This window comes from Eptatretus burgeri, chromosome 12, assembly GCF_056783735.1.
Source record: "Eptatretus burgeri isolate ZD-2024b chromosome 12, Ebu_testis_v1, whole genome shotgun sequence".
Lineage (NCBI taxonomy): Eukaryota > Metazoa > Chordata > Myxini > Myxiniformes > Myxinidae > Eptatretus > Eptatretus burgeri.
The window spans coordinates 59,247,043-59,266,995 of record NC_140972.1 but is presented as its reverse complement, the minus strand read 5'-3'; the positions used below and the strand labels follow the sequence as shown (position 1 = coordinate 59,266,995).

General features: G+C 43.7%; 1 protein-coding gene across 3 annotated transcripts in view; it reads right to left on the bottom strand.

The window, feature by feature from the left end:
• Nucleotides 1-19,953, bottom strand: part of LOC147015707 (zinc finger and BTB domain-containing protein 39-like) — a 46,172-nt gene that overhangs the window by 14,073 nt on the left and 12,146 nt on the right. The gene's annotated exons all lie outside the window — the stretch shown is intronic.

The window sequence follows — 19,953 nt, the reverse complement described above, 5'->3', positions numbered from 1 at the left end:
AGATCCCGATAGTGGATCTCAAGTTTATGCATTTCAAAGCTCATTTGAAGAATGTTCTATTTCTATGCTTTGGGGTAAACAGCCAACATATACCATTATGGTGAATTCCAGAACAGATATTAAAAACATAGGGGCAATTCCCCCGGGCGCTCACCTGGTAGCGGCTGGATAAGATAACTAGGGAACCACTGGTAGGCATGGATAACCCACAAAATATGCAATAGAGAAGAAAGTAAATACATTAAGAAAGAAGAGAAGAAAGTTAACAGATACCTTCAATAGCTCACTGGAGTCAGGTACCGGAGGATTGAAGAGTAGCAAGCTCAATACCATTATTGAAGAAAGGATCCAGAGAAGAATTGGGAAACTATAGACCTGTTAGTTTGACTTCAGTTGTGGGGAAGGTGTTGGAGACATTAATTAGGGACCAGATGAGGAACGATTAAAAAAAAAAACTCCAAACTAATTAAAGGTAGTCAGCATGGGTTTACCAAAGGTAGTTCCTGTCTTTTAGACTTTTAATAACAGTTTGTTTTAGACAAACAAATCTTTTAGAGTTCTATGAAGCAGTGTCTGATTTGGTGGTTGCAGAAAAAGCAGTGAACATAGTATTTCTAGACTTTAAGAAGGCATTTGATAAGGTTCCACATCAGAGGTTTGGGAGCCAAAGTGAGGGCTTGTGGAGTGGCTGGTCAGGTAGCTAAATGGATTGCAAACTGGCTTCATGATGGGAAGCAAATAGTGGCTGTGAATGGGAGGATGTCTTTCTGGGAGGATGTAAGTAGTAGGGTACCTCAGGGATCAGTACTCGGTCCATTACTCTTCATTATTTACATCAACGATTTGGATAATGGGGTAAAGAGTAAGCTTTCCAAATTTGCAGATGACACAAAGCTTGGAGGTAAGGTGGATAGCAGAGGAGGTGGGGATCAGATTCAGGTAAGTATTGATACTTGTATAAATTTGGCAAAAGATTGGCAGATGTAATTTATTCTGAGTAAGTGTAAGGTATTGGGGATGGGAAAGAACAATGAAAATAGAGATTACAGGATGCAAGGGGTAATTTTGGAGCATGGCACACAGGAGAAGGATCTGGGGGTGGTAATAGATACGGGAGGTAAGTAGGCAGCACAGTGCCAGGCAGCTATAGGTAGAGCAAATAGGGTTTTAGGCTGTACTCAGAGGGGGATCAATTACAAATCAAAAGAGGTGGTGTTAACAGTGTACAGGAATTTAGTGAGGGCCACATCTAGAATATTGTGTGTAGTTTTGGTTACCATGGTTCCGGAAGGACATAGATGCCATAGAGAGGGTTCAGCGCAGGGCTACTAGATTGATTCTGGGCCCAGCTAGACTCAGCGATGAGGAGCGGCTGAAGGAGACAGGGCTTTTTCACGAGAAAGGAGGCGGTTACGAGGCGATATGATAGAGATGTTTAAGACAATGAAAGGTATAGAAAAATAAGTGCAGATTAATTATTCAACAGAGTAGAGAGTGATAGGACCAGGGACCATAGCTTGAGAGTAAAGAAGAGGAGAGTTAAGATGGTAGCAAGGCAGGGGACTTTTACTCAGAGAGTAGTTAATGCATGGAATGGCCTCCCTGGAAAGGTAGTGGCAGCAGAAAAAGTAGACAAGTTTAAATTGGAACAAGTCTGAAGACGACGATGGTTCACGAGCGGTATTTGACGATGTAGATTGTTTCAGAAGTCAAGGATGAGACAATGTGATAATGTTTGACCAAGTTATAAAAATGATCAACATGATGTGGTACGAGTGACAGGTTATTAGCTGCAAAATGTCAAAAACCCGGTTTCGTTCAACAACTTTAAAAATCTGACCTTTGCATAACCTTTAAAGGTCACAAAACAATGTTTTGGAAATTAAAATAAGGAAACAGGATAGGTGCTATAGCTTATTGGAGTTAGTTCGTCGAAGAAGGTCGAAAACCCGGTTAGATTCCCACAACTTTGAAAATTTGACCTTTGTGACCTTTAAAGGTCAAAGGTCAAGGATTATGACCTTTGGTGCAAAATTTCCTCTGGAACATTCCAGGAACTATATAATGTCATATAGGCTATATGGCATTTCACACTCATCGGATTATCCATACTTTGATGAAATCAGCGCAAAAACAAACTTGAAGGGGGCGCCACGGGCAAGGTGTTCGAGATAGAGCAAAATGGTTTCAAGGCTTTAGGTGGGGAATGACCTCAAGATTATGCATTAAAAATCTTGTCATCCTAGCTCTCAAAGTTTGGGTGGTCGTCTGATTTTTATGTCAAAACTACAAATTTTCTAAGTTCGTGACCTTGTGACCTTGACCTTGTGATGAAAATGAAAAATCGAGCTCTGTGGGGCTATGCGGGTGCCATTGGGCGAACCAAATACCGAAACCACTGCCAGATTCGACAAACCCCTCGGAGAAGATGGATTTTTATGTCAAAAACGCAATTTTCTAAGTTCGTGACCTTGTGACGGAAATGAAAAATCGAGCTCCATGGGACGATGCAGGTGCCATTGGGCGAACCAAATACTAAAACCCGTCAGATTCGACAAACCCCCTAGGAGAAGATGCAAACTGAAATCGGCTACCCCCTAAAAGCACATGTTTTTTGGGCGTGGCTCCGCCCATAATGGGCGCACCACGCCCATTTTCAGGAAAACACAACTAGATCATGATATAAATCCCCCACCAAAAATTTGTCAGGATCGGATCAAAACCCACGGAGCTATGCTCGGGACAGACAGACAGACAGACAGACACACAACAATAACGAATATAGTGGTCACTTATTTTTTTCGTGAAAATATTTTTTCGTGAACCAATGAGATAGGTACCTGGAAGTTATGGAGATAGAGGGGTCTGGGGAGGATGATAAGACTTTTCGCTCGTGTGAGCATTGATGGGTGATTGTGTATGGAGTGCTGTTGTTGGGGGTTTTGTCAAGGGGGTTGTGTGGTTGATGTGTGTTTTTAACCAAGCCCATCCCCCCTCCCCTGAGGGGAAGAAAAGGGGAAAAAATAAACAAGCAGTCATAGACTGGTACTTACGAAATCGTCAACTTGACCTCTGACCTTGTCTAATAAAAGCTGTCTCTCGAGAAGGTAGAGACGCAAACCAGAAGTTTCTACGATGATTCTGTATCAAACCATCAAAAATCGTAGGCATCAATATACTAACGAAATCTTTAGATTTCCTAAGTAAAAATAAAACTACAAAACCTACACAAAAAAAAAATGCAACAAAAAAAACAAACAAACAAAAAAATTAATTTCATTAATTGAAAACATTTTTTTTGCATTTTATTACATTGGATCTTGTGTAGATGGGTTAGTGTGGTGTTCACGCAGTCATGATGGGCTGAATGACCTCCACCTGTGTTGGGTTTCCTTGTTCCGATTTTTTTTCTTTAATACTGTGAACAAACTTTGGTACATCATGGGTGATGAAGGTTGTGGTCAAGTTTTATTAAAATTGTGTGTGGTTTCAGAGAAGAAAGCAAATGCATATTTTGGAGGGCAACCCCCCTTACACCACTTTAGACCCTGATTTTTCTAATGTCATGAACAAACTTTGGTTAATCATGGGTGTTGAAGGTTGTGGTCAAGTTTCATCAGAATTGTGTGTGTAGTTTCTGAGAGGAAAGCAAATACTTATTTTTGGGGACAACCCCAGTAGAACCCCTTCGGGCCCATTTATTTTAAATGCCATAAATAAACTTTAGTACATACACAGTGATGAACATTGTGGTAAAGTTCCATCCAAACCAGATATGTTGTTTCAGAGAAGTTGCAAGTATATGTGGATGGATGGACGGACGGACGATGCACCATCCCATAAGCTCCCCGGAACTATGTTCCACGCGACCTAAAAATGTATGCAAGGGTGTGGAAAATTGCCTTTTGAAAATTCGCAAAAGTCAAAGCGACATATAATTATTTGTTTGATGACAAAAAAAGGGTTCAGGTTTCTTGAACAGAGCTGTCTCACACAATGACAATAGCAAGCAAGCATGCAGTAAGGGTTTTAGTGACAATGAAGATAAATTACAAGGTTATAAAAGAAGGAAAAGCCAATGACAGAATCATAATGGGATATTTCAATGTGAGAGTAGGAAGAAGGAAATATACCATCAGAGATGGGGAATCCCCCGCCATTGAATGAAAAAGGTCATACATATTCCAGATAACGAGGGAGGTGAATTGGAAACAAGACACCATTTGGTCATCATCTCAAAAAAGTTCCCCAGGGGTGAGGAACGTAGTAACCAAAAATAATTGAAATCAGATAAGCAGTTTTCCATTTATTACAAAAAATTTTTTCAAAATGGCCGCCCCAGTCGGCCATCTTGGATCCGGCCACGCCCAAAATCAATAGGTTTCTTCCTTTTCAAGTGGTACATGTGTGACCCAAATTTCAAATCGATATGGCGCACAATTTATGAGTTATCGCACTCACAGCTATAAATGTTGACGCCCGGACGGACGGACAGCCGGACGACCCAGGTGATAACAATATCCCCCTTCCGCCACGCGGCGGGGGATAAAAACAATGAATAATCATCTTGAAGTGGGAACGTTTGGAATAAGAGAAAGAAATGAAAGAGGTGATGGAATGGAAGGGTTGAACAAATATTAAATACTAGCAAATACCACAAATATTAGATACAGTACAAGCAAATACAACCCGTCACTTCGCTGATGGGGGGGGTTAAGGAGGGGAAGGAGGTTTGAGAGAGGAGGGGGAGGGGGTTGAGAGAGGAGGGGGAGGGGGTTGAGAGAGGAGGGGGAGGGGGTTGAGAGAGGAGGGGGAGGGGAGAGAGGAAGAGAGGAGAGAGGGAGGGGAGAGAGAGGAGGCAGGAGGGAGGAAGCTAGGAAGGGCGGGTTGGGGGTGGGGGGTGGGGAGAGCTATGCCTCACCAAACGTTGCTATACCATGGGAGGGAGGGATGCAAGGAGGGTGTGTGTGTGTGTGTGTGTGTGTGTGTGTGTGTGTGTGTGTGTGTGTGTGTGTGTGTGTGTGTGTGTGTGTGTGTGTGTGTGTGTGTGTGTGTGTGTGTGTGTAAGAGAGTAAGAGAGAGAGAGAGAGAATGAAAAAAAAAACACGAAGAGAAAAAGGTGAGGGGTGGAGGTGGGCTTCGTAAAGAGAATGATATTAATGACTGAACTTCTTCTTCTTCTTCCTCTTTCGGCTATCTCCCGTTAGGGGTCGCCACAGCGGATCAACCGTCTCCATTTCGCTAACCCGGGCCTCGACTGATCCGGTATGGAAATTCGTTTTGTTGTCCGCATAACGATTTGGCATAGGTTTTTACGCCGGATGCCCTTCCTGAAGCAACCCTGGTCACCTCTTACACCACACAGGGATATGGTACACCTATCCTAACCGGGGTATACACCGGGCCCAGTACATTGGTACTCATTTCGCCGACCTCGGAAGGATGGCAGGCTGAGTCAACCCCCTGGTGTTTTCGACTTGGTATATATATATATATATATATATATATATATATATATATATATATATATATATATATATATATATATATATATATATATATATATATATATATATATACACATATATTAATTCAGTGGCCCAACGGGGCTTGAACTCAGGACCTTTTGGGTCCCAAGCCACTGCCCTAACCACTGCGCCAACACCAGGCTCGACTGTGCCACCACTGCGCCAACGCCAAGCATATTAATGACTGAACATGCACACAAAAACAAACTCATGTCAGAACAGCTGTACACACAACGACACAACAGAGTTTATAATGTTATCCACTGGCATATTTGCAAAAACTTTGATATCCCAGTTCAAGAAAATTTGTGGGAACATGAACCAAAAGTAATCACTGAAAACATGGAAGTACCGACCGCTCACATACAACCTTGTGATCCCATCAAGCGTGAACATTGAAAAAAATGTGTTGTGACCAGATATCATACTTAGGTACAAAAAAAAAAAAGAGAAGAAGGCATTGCTTATTGAGATGTTAACAGGAGTGATTTTGGACAAAACGATGCAGAAATCAAGAAAATGACCAAACACAAAGACCTCAAGAACGAAGTGAGAAGATCCTGGAAGCTGAAGAATTCCAAGGTTGTACCAGTGATAGCTGGACCTACAGGAATGATGACAAAGAATCTAACAGAGATATTAACTTGGTCGTGGCTGGATAAGATAACCAGGCATCCACTGGAAGGTATGGATGACCCACAAAATATATAATGGAGAAGACAGTAAATACCTGTGGATTTTTTTTTCAATGTCATGAACAAACCTTGGTACATCACGGGTGATAAAGGTTGTGGTCAAGTTTCATCGAAATTGTGTGTGTGGCTTCAGAAAAGAAAGAAAATACATTTATTTTGGGGAGCAATGAAAAATATTCAGTCTGTAGACCAGGCGAGGTTACAGAGAAGGTGTTTTAAAATCATGTGAAAGGGAAGCGGTTAGAGGAGAATGGCAGAATTATTCATGAAATGCTTAAAAAACAAGAGAATAGTGCCATGAAGCTAGAAAACTGTGAACGTGATAATTCTACAAAATAAGGGTACAGTAAAGATCTTTAAGCTACCGATGTTTGTTATTCCACGTTTAGAAACTTTTCACAAAGGAATTTACGAATTAATTTACCGATACCTCATTTGCATAGTGTTTATAACGATTCTTACTGACAGTGTTCGGGTCAAACCGCCTCCCACTCCATCTCCTTCCCTAAAACCACGCCTTCCACATGGATATAGACACACATTAAACATGGCCAGCAAGTCATGCACACAATGATCATCCACCTAGGCTCTGAAGTCTAAACTCTGAAGCAACAGACGCCATTAACTTTCCAGGTACACCAGCTAACCCCATGGTGTTACTCAACTACTGGAGGACTGAAAAAATAGTGGACAACAGTGAAGAGAGTCGATATGTTTGGAGTAATGTTAAGATTGATGAGTTCTTGACACTTTGGACAGAGGGGAGTATACAGGAGGATCCCCTTACCCTCTATCCGCTCGCCTCACTCCCGCCACCCCAACCCCCTCCCCAGACGCCAATGCTTAGGTTATAAAATAATTTAAAAAAAAAGAAAAATCCTTCAAACCACAAGTTTCATAGTTGTTCATAAGGTTTGGAAGTCACGAAGTTCAAGAAGTGTGTGGGTTATTTAAACCAACTTCTGGAGAGGTGCAAGACGGTCCAATGTTTGAAAAGTATTGTTACGAATTTGGAATTCGATTGCACACAACATACAGGTTCCTTTAGTCAGCTATGTCGATAAGTGCTTATTCCCTAGATAGCTCACCTTCCATTGTTTAAATGTTTAGAAATCGATGAGATGCACTGCGGATAGATTTAATAGTTAGGGAATGAAACAATGGAGACGTCCCTCCCCCTCTTCTGCGAAGAGGAAGAAGAACCCTGCCGTCCCGTGATTCATGATGTCAACAACTCCCTCCCACCCGTGGTTGAGCGGGGGATGGATCATGAGGGCATGAGTCACGCCGAGCGTGGGGGAGGGGGGCGGAGAAGGATAAGAGGAGATCCTTTCTTTGTTCGGGCTGGAAGTAGGAGAGGCTTTGTGAAGGCTTTCTGCTGCGTCGTTCAGCAGGCCGTCGAGTCCTGTTTGACTCGGGTTAGGGTTGAGGCCTTCAGAAGCTTTTTGCTTCTGCAGAAGTGGTAGTTCAGCAGACCTTCGGGTCCTGCTTGACTCTGGTTAGGGTTGGAGGCTTTTGAAAGCTTTTTGGAGAGCTGCCTTGTTTGGAAGAGAGTTGAGCTGGTCACTCAGCTCGAGCTGCGAGTGGTGGCTTCTTCTTCTTCTTCTTGGTTCGTGGAGCTCTTTGTTCTCCATTTTGGTTCCCGGCTTTGTGCGACTCATCGACCTCTTCTTGGAGGTGGTTCCTCGGGGAAGCGACGCATCTACGGGAAGGATCGGCGCCTCGTTTAACCAGCACGTGTTGAGAAGCGCGGGAGGATTCGCGGGCGCTCGAGAAGGATTGCGGCTCACGGCGATTGGATCCAGCTCGCTCTCGCTGGAGTCGAGGTCCGAACAACTTGAAGACCACACGAGGTGGAGAGGTTCGAGATAGGCTCTGGGTTTCAGCTCACCTGTCCTCCGAGCTGGAGCTCGTTATTAAAGGCCTCAGCCACCATTTCTTGGGTGTGTGTGCGTACGTACATGTGTCCGTGGGCCCGTCTAATAAGTAGGAAATTGTTAAGTGCTTTGTGTGCTGTAAATCTTTGCGTTGCATTTCGTATAGTCGGAATAGTTCTGCTCTTACGTGCTTCCCTAGTTCCCCATTATTATTAATAAATACCCCAATTGTTAAATGTTTTCAGCTCGTCGCGTCGATTCTTTCATTGACTGAGCATTTCGTGTATTGGTAGTTAGAAAGCCGTTGGTTTGCCGTAAAAGGGGGACATTTGGACCGACGGTTCTCAGCGATGAAGCCACTCGGAATCGCGCACGGGACAGGCTTTCCTCGGCTGTTTGTTCCGTCGAGGGTGGAATATCCCGGTAGTTGGATCACGTGGGTATTTAGGTACATTGAAGATTGGCAATCGACCCTAACCCACGTGATCTGCCCATTGGCGTATTTCGGTTCTTGTACAAGGACCCGTTGACTTGGACTTATCCGGGCGGCGATCTACAACATGTAGACTCGAAAGTATACCAAAACCCAAAGCCCGCCAGCTTTGTATTATAAATAAACTTGATGAAAACAGCAACTAATATATAGTGTTGCGGATTTCAGAATCCGGTCTGATTAATGCATCCACACATCCAGGTCCTCAGTTATTTCCTTAAATGCATGTTCAGATTAGCCCCATCCCCATGTCTAATGGGATTTTAAATGTGATGCGTTGAGAAGGGGAAAGAATAGGTCCCCCCTCTTATGGGAAACTTTTTTTCTTTACGCCAAACACGTTTACACACATTTATTTCGCGAGCGCTGGTGCCCACCCATATTTTTCCTCAGCAACGTTTATGCACATATTTATTTTGCGAGCGCTGACGCCCGCATTTTTTTGGAGCGCACGGGATGTCACGGTAACGTATATGCGGGTTTTAGAATCTACATATGCGGGTTTCAGAACGCAAGTGGGGTGGGGTGAGCTTTCAGGGACTCTGCGCCCGCCGAGACGGGCCGCATGTATAAAAATAGCACCGCAAAGCGGGCGTAACCCCTCAGCCCCTTGACGCAAACCAATTTCAAGATGGTGGCCATATTGAAAATCGCAGCATGCCCATTTTCGAAAGGAACCTTCCTCTACTCAACCCCAACACATGCAGCAAAAATGGATTTAATCGGACAAGGCGTTCTCCTCGAAATTGACGGAAACCAAAAGTTGACAGACAGACGGACGCCCGCCCGGACAACGTCTATGACGACAATACCCCTTAGCCAATTCGGGCTGAGGGGTAAAAACGAATTTGAGGTCCGTTCTAAGGAGAAGAAAGCGAGAGGGCAAGCGAGCCAAAAAGAAAGCGAGATTTCAAGCGCGCGAGGGAAGAAGTGAGCCAGAGAAGAAGTGTGCAAGCGAGGAAGCATGCAAGCCCGCAAGTGAGCAAGCGAGCGTGTGGTGCGCGTTTGGGTATCTGACCAGCGCCAACGAGACAATTCGTCCTTCCCAGTGCTTGAGCAAGCGAGCGTGTGAGCAGTGCCGACAACGAGTGAGGCATGGGTCGGTCACCAACGTGTGAGGCGCGGGTCAGTCACCGACGGACCGTGTGGGTCACTGGACATCACTAGTTTCGTGAAGTGTGAGGAGCTGCCCGTGTCGCAGCACCAGGGTCTAAACCCACGACAGACGATCTCGGTGCCCTCCCAGACCTCGACTGGCGTTTAAGGCTGTTCGCGAGAGGGTGCACGGCAAGGCTGGGTGCTTGCGATGGACGTGACACGCACGCACACATTTCAGGACGTTTTCACTTCACGGACAACTACTCTCTGGTGAGCGAGACGATTTTCCCCCTAAATGATCTGTTGGGTACCCATGTCTGTGTTTAGCTGTAAGTCAACCCCCAATTAGCATCTGCTCACTGTCTCTTTCCTGGCATTTTGATTTTGCCTGAGTAATTATTTATTTCAATTGCTTTGGAATTCATTCATTTATTTACCTCAGAAAATAAAGTTCTTTTTATTTATTCTCTATTATAATACCAAGCTTGCACACTAAAAACTCGGCTCGCCGTCATACGATCCCTATGAAATTGCTGTGGCACTTAGCGGACATGCCGACAATGTTTGGGAAGTCTTGGAATTCCATAGTACCACTTGCATTTTGCACAATGCGTATTTTTTGTCATTCCCCGTGCACGGTCTGTCGTCTGCTACCAGCTATGTTGTACTGCTATCCCGTGCATGTGCACGGGTATCGCTAGTTTATTTTATCACGAATAAATCATTTGTCAACATCCAACCTGTCCGTGTTTGTCCTTTCCTTCCATTGATCCAGCATTGTCCGAACCTAGATAGACTGGGAGGTAATTACCACAGATTTGACCAAAAATAATCGGCACGTACCAGCGGTTAAAATGCTCGGCCGCCCTCATTAAAATGTAATCGAGATAACATTGGTGCTTTGCCGAGGGCGCACTCCCCTCTCAGGTAACCACGTCACCTCTAGTTAAACGGCATAATTAGATGGTGGACACTGGAATTCGTGGTTAACTGGGTGGCGTTCGTGGTTTTAAAACAACCCACCGTACCACAACGTTAATTGTGAGCGGTGGCCCCAGGTCCGGCTCTTCCGAGGACAACTGTGGATTAATCCCCCTGAGCTGGTGTCTCGGTACCCGTGGCCGCAACAATATATACTAATAAAAGGGTGTGTGTGTGTGTGTGTGTGTGTGTGTGTGTGTGTGTGTGTGTGTGTGTGTGTGTGTGTGTGTGTGTGTGTGTGTGTGTGTGTGTGTGTGTGTGTGTGTGTGTGTCCTCCATAACTATAAAACCGAGCAGCCTGAAACTTTGCATGCATACTAAGAAAACCCCAAGAAAGTGCAAGAGTGAAAATTGGATGTTTGGGTTAATTAAAACACCCCTTTTGAAGATAATTAATGGCCTTATTTAATTATATCCTTCATCAGGCGATCCTCGCCACCTCGCTTTCTGGGGTCTGAAGGCGTTTCCTGGGTAACCTCTCTGGGGGTCTGAAGCTGCCATGTTTTTTGACCTGCTCAACCATGTCTTGACTTGGAACAGGCCACAATGATTCTTTAAAGATAATGTTGCTGTTTCCACTTTCCTCACTCATATTATCAAATGCCTGTTCATCATAGCTACAAATCGCTGGGTACATTGCAATGCTTATAAACGCCCGGAGACGTCAGCGTTCGTCGCATGGCATTTCGGGCGTCTCCGGGAGGTGTATGTTTAATTTGTTGCTAATCGTGTGCCAAGCCAGCCGTTTAACAAGTGCTTGCTTGAGTGCTTAAGCCACTTGGCAAACACTCCAAGCTGATTGGCTTTTAGTTTCTGCAAAAGTATCAGTGCTCTCAAGGGGACATCGATTAGACAGACGCACATTTCCTCGTGTTGGGCCCTGTGGTGCCGTGCGGTTGGTGCCTCGGGAAGTGTCTCATCCACTGAAAATGTGCAATTATATTTTTACAGGATATCACTTTGTTTAACATTTTGTGCGATCTCCTAATATAATCCACCCCTCACTTTGACATCGATACATATATTAAAACAATAAGGTCCATCCGACCACGTGTTTGCCGGTGATGTGGTTACGAAGGCACAAAGCATAGATTGACATTTTGTGTTCTGTGTTTTGATATATTTTTCATCTGAATTTTGCTAATTTCCCACTTGAATTCCTCTTTCAAAGAACTCTGTTTACTGCCAGGTCTCAAAGTGTGTGTGTGTGTGTGTGTGTGTGTGTGTGTGTGTGTGTGTGTGTGTGTGTGTGTGTGTGTGTGTGTGTGTGTGTGTGTGTGTGTGTGTGTGTGCGTGTGTGTGTGTGCGTGTGCGTGTGTGTGCGTGTGCGTGATTTGTATCTACATATGCGGGTTTCAGAATGTGAAATGGAGTCCTCCCAGGGAGGGCTCAAAGTATCCACCTTCATTTCAGAAAGGGGTCACGATTCACTGACCAAGCTGTGAAGTTTTCTTTTTTTCAAAGTTTTGTGCCAAGGGCTCTCTTTAGGGTCATTACCGAGGACGGCTTCCAAGTGGTTTGTTTCTAATAAAATTCCTAGGGATGGTTTTTTAACACCTCTGTGAGGTTCTTTGTCATCACTGGCATTTGGCATTCTTCAGCTTCAGATCTTGGTATTTGGTCATTTTCTTGATTTCTGCATCATTAGTCCAAAATCACTGCTTTAACACCTCAATTAGCAAGGCCTTCTTCTCTTTTTCTTTTTTGCACCTAAGTGTGATATCTGGTCACAATGCTTCATTTTCAATGTTCACGGCCGATGGGATCATTAGGTCCAACGTGAGCGGTTCTTCAATGTTTTCAGTCAATGCTTTTGGTTCATTTTCCCACAATTTTTCTGGAACTGGAATATCAAAGTTTTTGCAGATGTGTCAGCGGATTACTTTGCAAACTCTGTTGTGTTGTTGTGTGTACAGCTGTTCTGACACTTATTTTTTTGTGTTCGGTCATTAAGCGTCACATATCATTCTCTTTGCTAACTCCACCTCTACCCCTCACCTGTGTATTTTTCCCCCTCCTCTCTCACTCTGTCCCCGACTCATTCCCCCCTCATAAAATGCAGCACTCTCGTCCCACACCTCACCTGTCTTTCTCAATCTGTCTCTTCTCTTCTCTCTCTCATGCAGCCCTCCCTCCCACAGTGAATAGCAACGTTTGGTGAGGTGTCGCTCTCCCCACCTCCCCTCTAGCTCCCCATTCTTCATCCTCTCTGCCTCCCCTCCCCTCTCTCACCCCACACCTGCCTCCTCCTCCTTCTCCTCTACCCCCCCCCACCAACCCTCCCCTTTATTATCCCCATCAGCAAAGCAACAGGTTGTATTAGCGAGTGTATATTTTGTTCATTTGTGTTCTCCATATGCTCATATTAAGGGTTTGTTGAAGATTTGATGCCAAAAGCTCAGATGGTAAAAAACGTAAGGACCTGGACAAACACACTGAAGCTCAATGTTAAATAAATGAAGGAACACGGAAGCGATTACAAAACCGGCCATCTCATGCTTGACGTGCTATCATTATTGTTAAATACCGTTACCATAATTATTATGATCACTCTGTGGTTACCTAATCCAAAGAGGTGGACATTATCGGTGAGCTCAATTTGATATAAGTCAAAAAGATCCATCTCTATTTTGAAGTGGAGAGAGGATGCGAGGTGAGAGTGGAAGAGGAGAAAGAGAGGAGGAGAAAGAGAGGAGGAGAAAAAGAGGGGAGGATAAAGAGAGGGGAGGATAAAGAGAGGGGAGGATAAAGAGAGGGGAGGATAAAGAGAGGGGAGGATAAAGAGAGGGGAGGATAAAGAGAGGGGAGGATAAAGAGAGGGGAGGATAAAGAGAGGGGAGGATAAAGAGAGGGGAGGATAAAGAGAGGGGAGGATAAAGAGAGGGGAGGATAAAGAGAGGGAGGATAAAGAGAGGGGAGGATAAAGAGAGGGGAGGATAAAGAGAGGGGAGGATAAAGAGAAGGGAGGATAAAGAGAAGGGAGGATAAAGAGAAGGGAGGATAAAGAGAGGGGAGGATAAAGAGAGGGGAGGATAAAGAGAGGGGAGGATAAAGAGAGGGGAGGATAAAGAGAGGGGAGGAGAAAGAGAGGGGAGGAGAAAGAGAGGGGAGGATAAAGAGAGGGGAGGGAAAAGAGAGGGGAGAAGAAAGAGAGGGGAGAAGAAAGAGAGAGGAGAAGAAAGAAAGAGGAGAAGAAAGAGAGAGGAGAAGAAGAAAGAGGAGAAAAAAGAGAGAGGAGAAGAAAGAGAGAGGAGAAGAAAGAGAGAGGAGAAGAAAGAGAGAGGAGAAGAAGGAGGAGGAGAAGAAAGAGGAGGAGAAGAAAGAGGAGGAGAAGAAAGAGAGAGGAGAAGAAAGAGAGGGAGAAGAAAGAGAGAGGAGAAGAAAGAGAGAGGAGGAAGAGGAGGCGAAGAAAGAGAGGAGGTAGAGGAGGCGAAGAAAGAGGAGGAAGAGTAGGCGAAGAAAGAGGAGGAAGAGTAGGCGAAGAAAGAGGAGGAAGAGTAGGCGAAGAAAGAGGAGGAAGAGTAGGCGAAGAAAGAGGAGGAAGAGTAGGGGAAGAAAGAGGAGGAAGAGTAGGCGAAGAAAGAGGAGGAAGAGGAGGCGAAGAAAGAGGAGGAAGAGGAGGCGAAGAAAGAGGAGGTAGAGGAGGAGAAGAAAGAGGAGGAGAAGAAAGAGGAGGAGAAGAAAGAGGAGGAGAAGAAAGGAGGAGAAGAAAGGAGGAGAAGAAAGAGGTGGATAAGAAAGAGGAGATGGGGGATAGGGGAGGATGGAAGAGGGGAGGGGATGGAAGAGGGGAGGGTGGAAGAGGGGAGGGGGTGGAAGGAGGGAGGGTAGAGGGAGAGGGAAAGGAGGGGAGGTAAAAGGGGGAGGAGGGGAGGGGAGGGGGAGTGGGAGAGGGAGAGGAGGGGAGAGAGGAGGGGAGGAGAGAGAGGAGAGGAGAGAGAGGAGGGGAGGAGAGAGAGGAGGGGAGGGGAGGGGGAGAGGAAGAGGAGGGGAAGAGTGGAAGATGGAAGAAATTTTGATCTGGATGAAATTTTGTTGACAGGTTCAGTGTGTGACAAGGATGAATCAATTCATTTCTGGTGAAGATCCGAATCCATATCTGGATACGACAATTATTTATTTTTTTAAGTGATGGCCTGTCGCAGCGAAGTGGGAGCCACTTCGTTCCAAAAATTATCAAAAATGAACTTCATGAAATTATCAAATCATTAACTATTCCATAAACTGGAGCATATATGGAACACAAGGCAAAAACAGTTTATCAATTCAGACAAACACAACTCAGGAAAGGAACCAGACTGATAAACATTTAAATATCATGGACACTTACTATGACAATCCGTTCCACTTGTTAGGCCAGGATGTCGCGACACGATAGTATCAAATTTTGGCAAATTTTCATATTTCTCGTTGGACATGAATGAAAAATTAAATTTTCTTCCCTCCAAATGGTTGTCAGATAAATATTTGAGCATTATTGCTGAGACTTGTGAAGTCTGTCTGATTCATCAATTTTAATGTCCAAATACTTAAAACATTCACTCACCTCAATATTTCAGCAATAATTCCAGAATTCCATAATCGTCATGTAATGGCGGACAAGAAAAAAAATCTCCCTTTAACTGTTGAGGGAGATTGAGGCAAACCTGTATTTTTCCTGCAAATTGGTCATGACAGAAATATATCATTTGGTGTAAGAGATTTCAAATTCAATGATTCAGGTAAAATTGTATTGTGTATAATATTGATTGTCGCGTAATGGCGGACAAATTTGAAACTTTGCAACGCGTGGTCAGTGAGCGGTATTTAATCAAAATATGTCTATAATGTTTGTAAAATTAGATAATACGATTATGGTTGGTAAAATGAGCCTCATCTCAGCCACTTTCAGCACACTTCACAGAATAGCACAGGCACTTTTATTTTTTTCATCCCTGAATAGGCATTCAAAGTGAAACTCGGATAAATTTCACTCTATCACATGCCACTCAGCCAATTTTTGATTGATTTCCAAACTGTAACATGTTCTGGAAAGGCAAGTTCACTCTTTCTGTTGAAATAAACTTTTCAAAACCAAGTTCCAATGACGAATATCAGATAAATTAAACAACATCTGAAAATCTAAAAATGAAACTGGAAATATGACTGCTTTTTCAGCTGATAGCATTTAACGTACATGAATCTTAGGATCCTGACATCTGACGGTCATTAAAGTATACATTTTTTAAATAGATTTTTCAATGCTCTAACTGACTGTGAGGGTTTCAAGAAGGCTAGTTTACTCATATTTGTGTTTATTTACTGTTATTTAAATACAAGCATTGGAACAGGGTGGCTCCCACTTTGCTCCGACAGGCCTGATTCTTCACCATTGATAGGGCCAACAATGATATCGGACTGTATAGCATGGTATTTCAAAAATGTATTGGGCCCGATTATGTTCTCGTGGGTCAGGCATTACGTGGCGGAGGTATGCGCTTTACCGAGTGCCTTTTTAGTTTCAGAATAAAATCAGCTGTTCCTGAAGGTTTCCTCTGCTGGATAGTACATTTCACAGCAAAGACTCAACCATGAGCACCAAAGAGCTTTCAAAAGACCTCCGGGATAAAGTTGTGGAAAGGCACAGATCAGGGGATGGGTATAAAAAATATTTCAAAGGCCTTGAATATCTCTTGGAGCACAGTCAAGACAATCATTAAGAAATGGAACGTGTACAGTACCACCATGACCCTGCCGAGATCAGACCTTCCCTCCAAACTGGATGACCAAGCAAGGAGGAGACTGAGAGTCCACCAATAGGACAATGCAACTTTGAAAGAGCTACAGGCCTTTATGGCAAAGACTGGTCACCAGTCATGGCCAAAAATATTGGCACCCTTACACTTTTCAAATAACTCACAATTTTGTCCAAAAATAAGTTGAAACTGAGAAAAGTATTTGGTCTCCATAATTCTTTATTTCACTGTTAATATTACAGGACCTTTGTTTTTGATTCAGAACTGAATATATCCTATGAAATCATAAAAATAAATAAATGGCATGAACAAAATTATTGACACCCTCGACGTAATATTTGGGAGCACAGCCTTTGCACAAAATAACTGCAGTCAAGCGCTTCCTAAAGCCAGGAATGAGCTTCCCACACCTCCTTACTGCAGTTTGGCCCACTCTTCTTGTGTAAACTGCTCCAGTTCTCCCAGATTTGAAGGGTGCCTTCTTCCAACTGCTGTTTTCAGATCTCTCCACAGGTGTTCAATGAGATTTAAATCTAGACTCATTGCTGGCCACTTCAGAACAGTCCAGCATTTTGTCTTGAACCATTCCTGGGTGTTTTTTGAAGTGTGTTTGGGGTCATTGTTCTGCTGCAAGACCCATGACCTCCGATGGAGACCGAGCTTTCTAACACTGGGTTAAACATTGCGCTCCAAAATGCCTTGGCGATCTCCTGATTTCATGATGCCGTGCACACATTCAAGGCACTCAATGCCAGAGGCAGCACAGCAACCCCAAAACATCACTGAACGTCATCCATGTTTGACCGTAGAGAAGGTGTTCTTTTCTTTGAATGCTTCATTTTGTTTTCTGTAAACAGAGATTATGTGCTTCACCAAAAAGCTCTAATTTGGTCTCATCTGTCCACAGGACATTCTCCCAGAAGGATTTTGGCTTGTTCAGGTGTGTTATGGCAAACTCTCGTTGAGCTTTCTTATGTCCTCTCTCAGCAGTGGGGTTCTCCCTCCTGGGTCTCCTACCATGGAACCCCCTTTCATTGAGTTGGCGACGGATGGTGTGAGTTTAAACTGTCGTACCTTGTGTCTGTAGGTCAGATTGAATCTGTTGGCAGTTGATCGAGGTGCTTTTTCCACTATTCAAACAATCCTTTGCTGCAATGTTCGATGAAGTTTTCTCTTGAGGCCACGTACAGGGAGGTTGGCTGCAGTGCCATGGGCCTTAAACTTCCTGACAACATTGCATATGGTGGACACAGGAACATCAAGGTCTCCAGAGATTGACTTGTAGCCTTGAGATTGTCCATGTGTCTGACCTCCTCAGACAATTCTCTGGGTTTTTTTCCTTTTCTCCATGCTCATTGCAGTGCACACAGTGACACAAAACAGCAGAATGACTCCTTTTCTCTATTCAAATTGGTTGAATGACTGATTTTTATATTGCAAGCACCTGCAACTTACCACAGGTGAATTCAATTCCAAAGTAAAGGTGAATCACCTGCTTGAAATCCTATTATTTCTTACAACTTCTAAAAAGATGCCAATAATATTGTCCGAGCCTTTTTAGGATTTCTGTGTGGAATAAGCTAAAATTTAATAAGTTTTTCAGCTTTTTTTGTTTTGTTCCACTACAAACCAAAGAAATACACTTGTGGATACAAAAATATTTTTAAATTTCAACAATTTTCTGGAAGAAATGGTGCATTGTTTGAAAAAAGTGCAAGGGTGCCAATATTTTTGGCCACGACAGTATGTGCACGTGACAACAATATCCCAAGCACTCCACAAGTCCAGTCTGTACGGGAGGGTGGCAAGAAGGAAGCCATTACTCAAAATAAGCCCACCTTGAGTTATGTAAAAAAAAAAACACTCCGGAGATGATGAAACCATGTGGCAAAAAGTTTTGTGGTCTGACAAAACCAAGATTAAACTTCTTGGCCTAAATGCAAAATGTTATATTTGTCACAAGCCCAACACAGCAAATCATCCAAAGAACACCATCCCCACTGTGAAGCATGGTGGTAGCAGCATCATGTTTTGGGGATGTTTCTCATCAGCAGGGACTGGGGCACTTTTAAGGATATAAGGGAAAATGGATGGAGCAAAATAATTAAAAATCCTTGAGGAAAACCTGTTGCTCTCTGCAAGAAAGCTGAAATTGGGAGGAAAGTTCACCTTTCAGCATGACAATGACCCGAACAACCAAGCATGACAACAGCCAAAGCGACACTGAAGTGGCTAAGGAACAAAAAGATAAATGTACTTGAGTGGCCCAGTCAGAGCCCCAACCTAAATCCTATCAAAAATCTGTGGCATGACTTGAAGATTGCTGTCCATCAACGCTCCCCACGCAACTTCACTGAGCTTGAACAGTTTTGTGCAGAAGAATGGGCAAATATTATCCAATCAAGGTGTGCAAAGTTGGTAGAGACCTATCTCAACAGACTCACAGCTGTAATTGCTGTCAAAAGTGCTTCCACCAAGTTTTAACACAGTGGGGTGGACACTTATCCAACCAAGATATTCTAGTTTTGTATTTTTAATTAATATTCTGAAATTTGCAGAATTTGTATTTTAATTTGGAAGTTGTGGGTCACGATGCATAAACAAAGGTGGAAAAAGTCTGATGTAATGTGATTTGTGGATTTTGAACCACTGGTTTGAACCACCAGGCTACATGGCAACAAAGGGTGAAAATTTTGGAAGGGGGTATAGACTTTCTATAGGCACTGTAAGTTTTGCAATTCAATGTATTGAATAACAAGTGCATAAAAGTGTCTTCATTCCAAGTCTTTTGTGCTTACAATTTTGGGAATCTTACAGACAGGACATAAGATTTTGCCTCGACTTGGGCTTTCCACTGAATAGCAAGCGCTTCTTGCTTGCCCGGCCGCAAAGGCAGCGGTTAGAAAAGAGTTCCAGGATAACCACCTGCACGTCCCCTCTGCTGCACTAGGGCAACCAGGAACCAATGATATTGGAATGTCACGAAAGCAGTGGCACAAGAAATATGGGCCTTAAAGCAGTGGAATCTGGAAATTCACAAGAGCAACGGCATACAATACAGAGGGCTTGCTGTTTTATCTCTTTACAATCAGTAGCTGTTGACAGCTCTCTTTTTTCAATTGTTGGCCAGAAAAAGGGTGTTATGTGGAAGTGGACCACCAGGGCCAGGAACGAGCACAAAACAAGGAGCTGAAGGAATCCCTGTTTGTGCTACATAGCCAGTGATCATGTGCGTTTTTTATACCAAGTTATTACCTCCGCCACCGAAGTTGAAGGAGGTTATGTTTTCACCCCTCTCTTTCTGTCTGTTTGTCTGTGTGCAGGATATCTCAAAAGGTTGGGGAAGGATCCGGATGAAAGTTTGTGGGAAAGTTGGGTGTGCGACAAGGACGAACTGATTAGATTTTGGTGAAGCTCCGGATCCGGCAACTAGAATTTTTAAAAGTTATTCTTCACCATTGAGAGATTGGGTCAAAAATGACATACAGTGTGGCACGATATCTCATAAAAAATGTGGACGGATTCGGACGAAACTTGATGGACAAA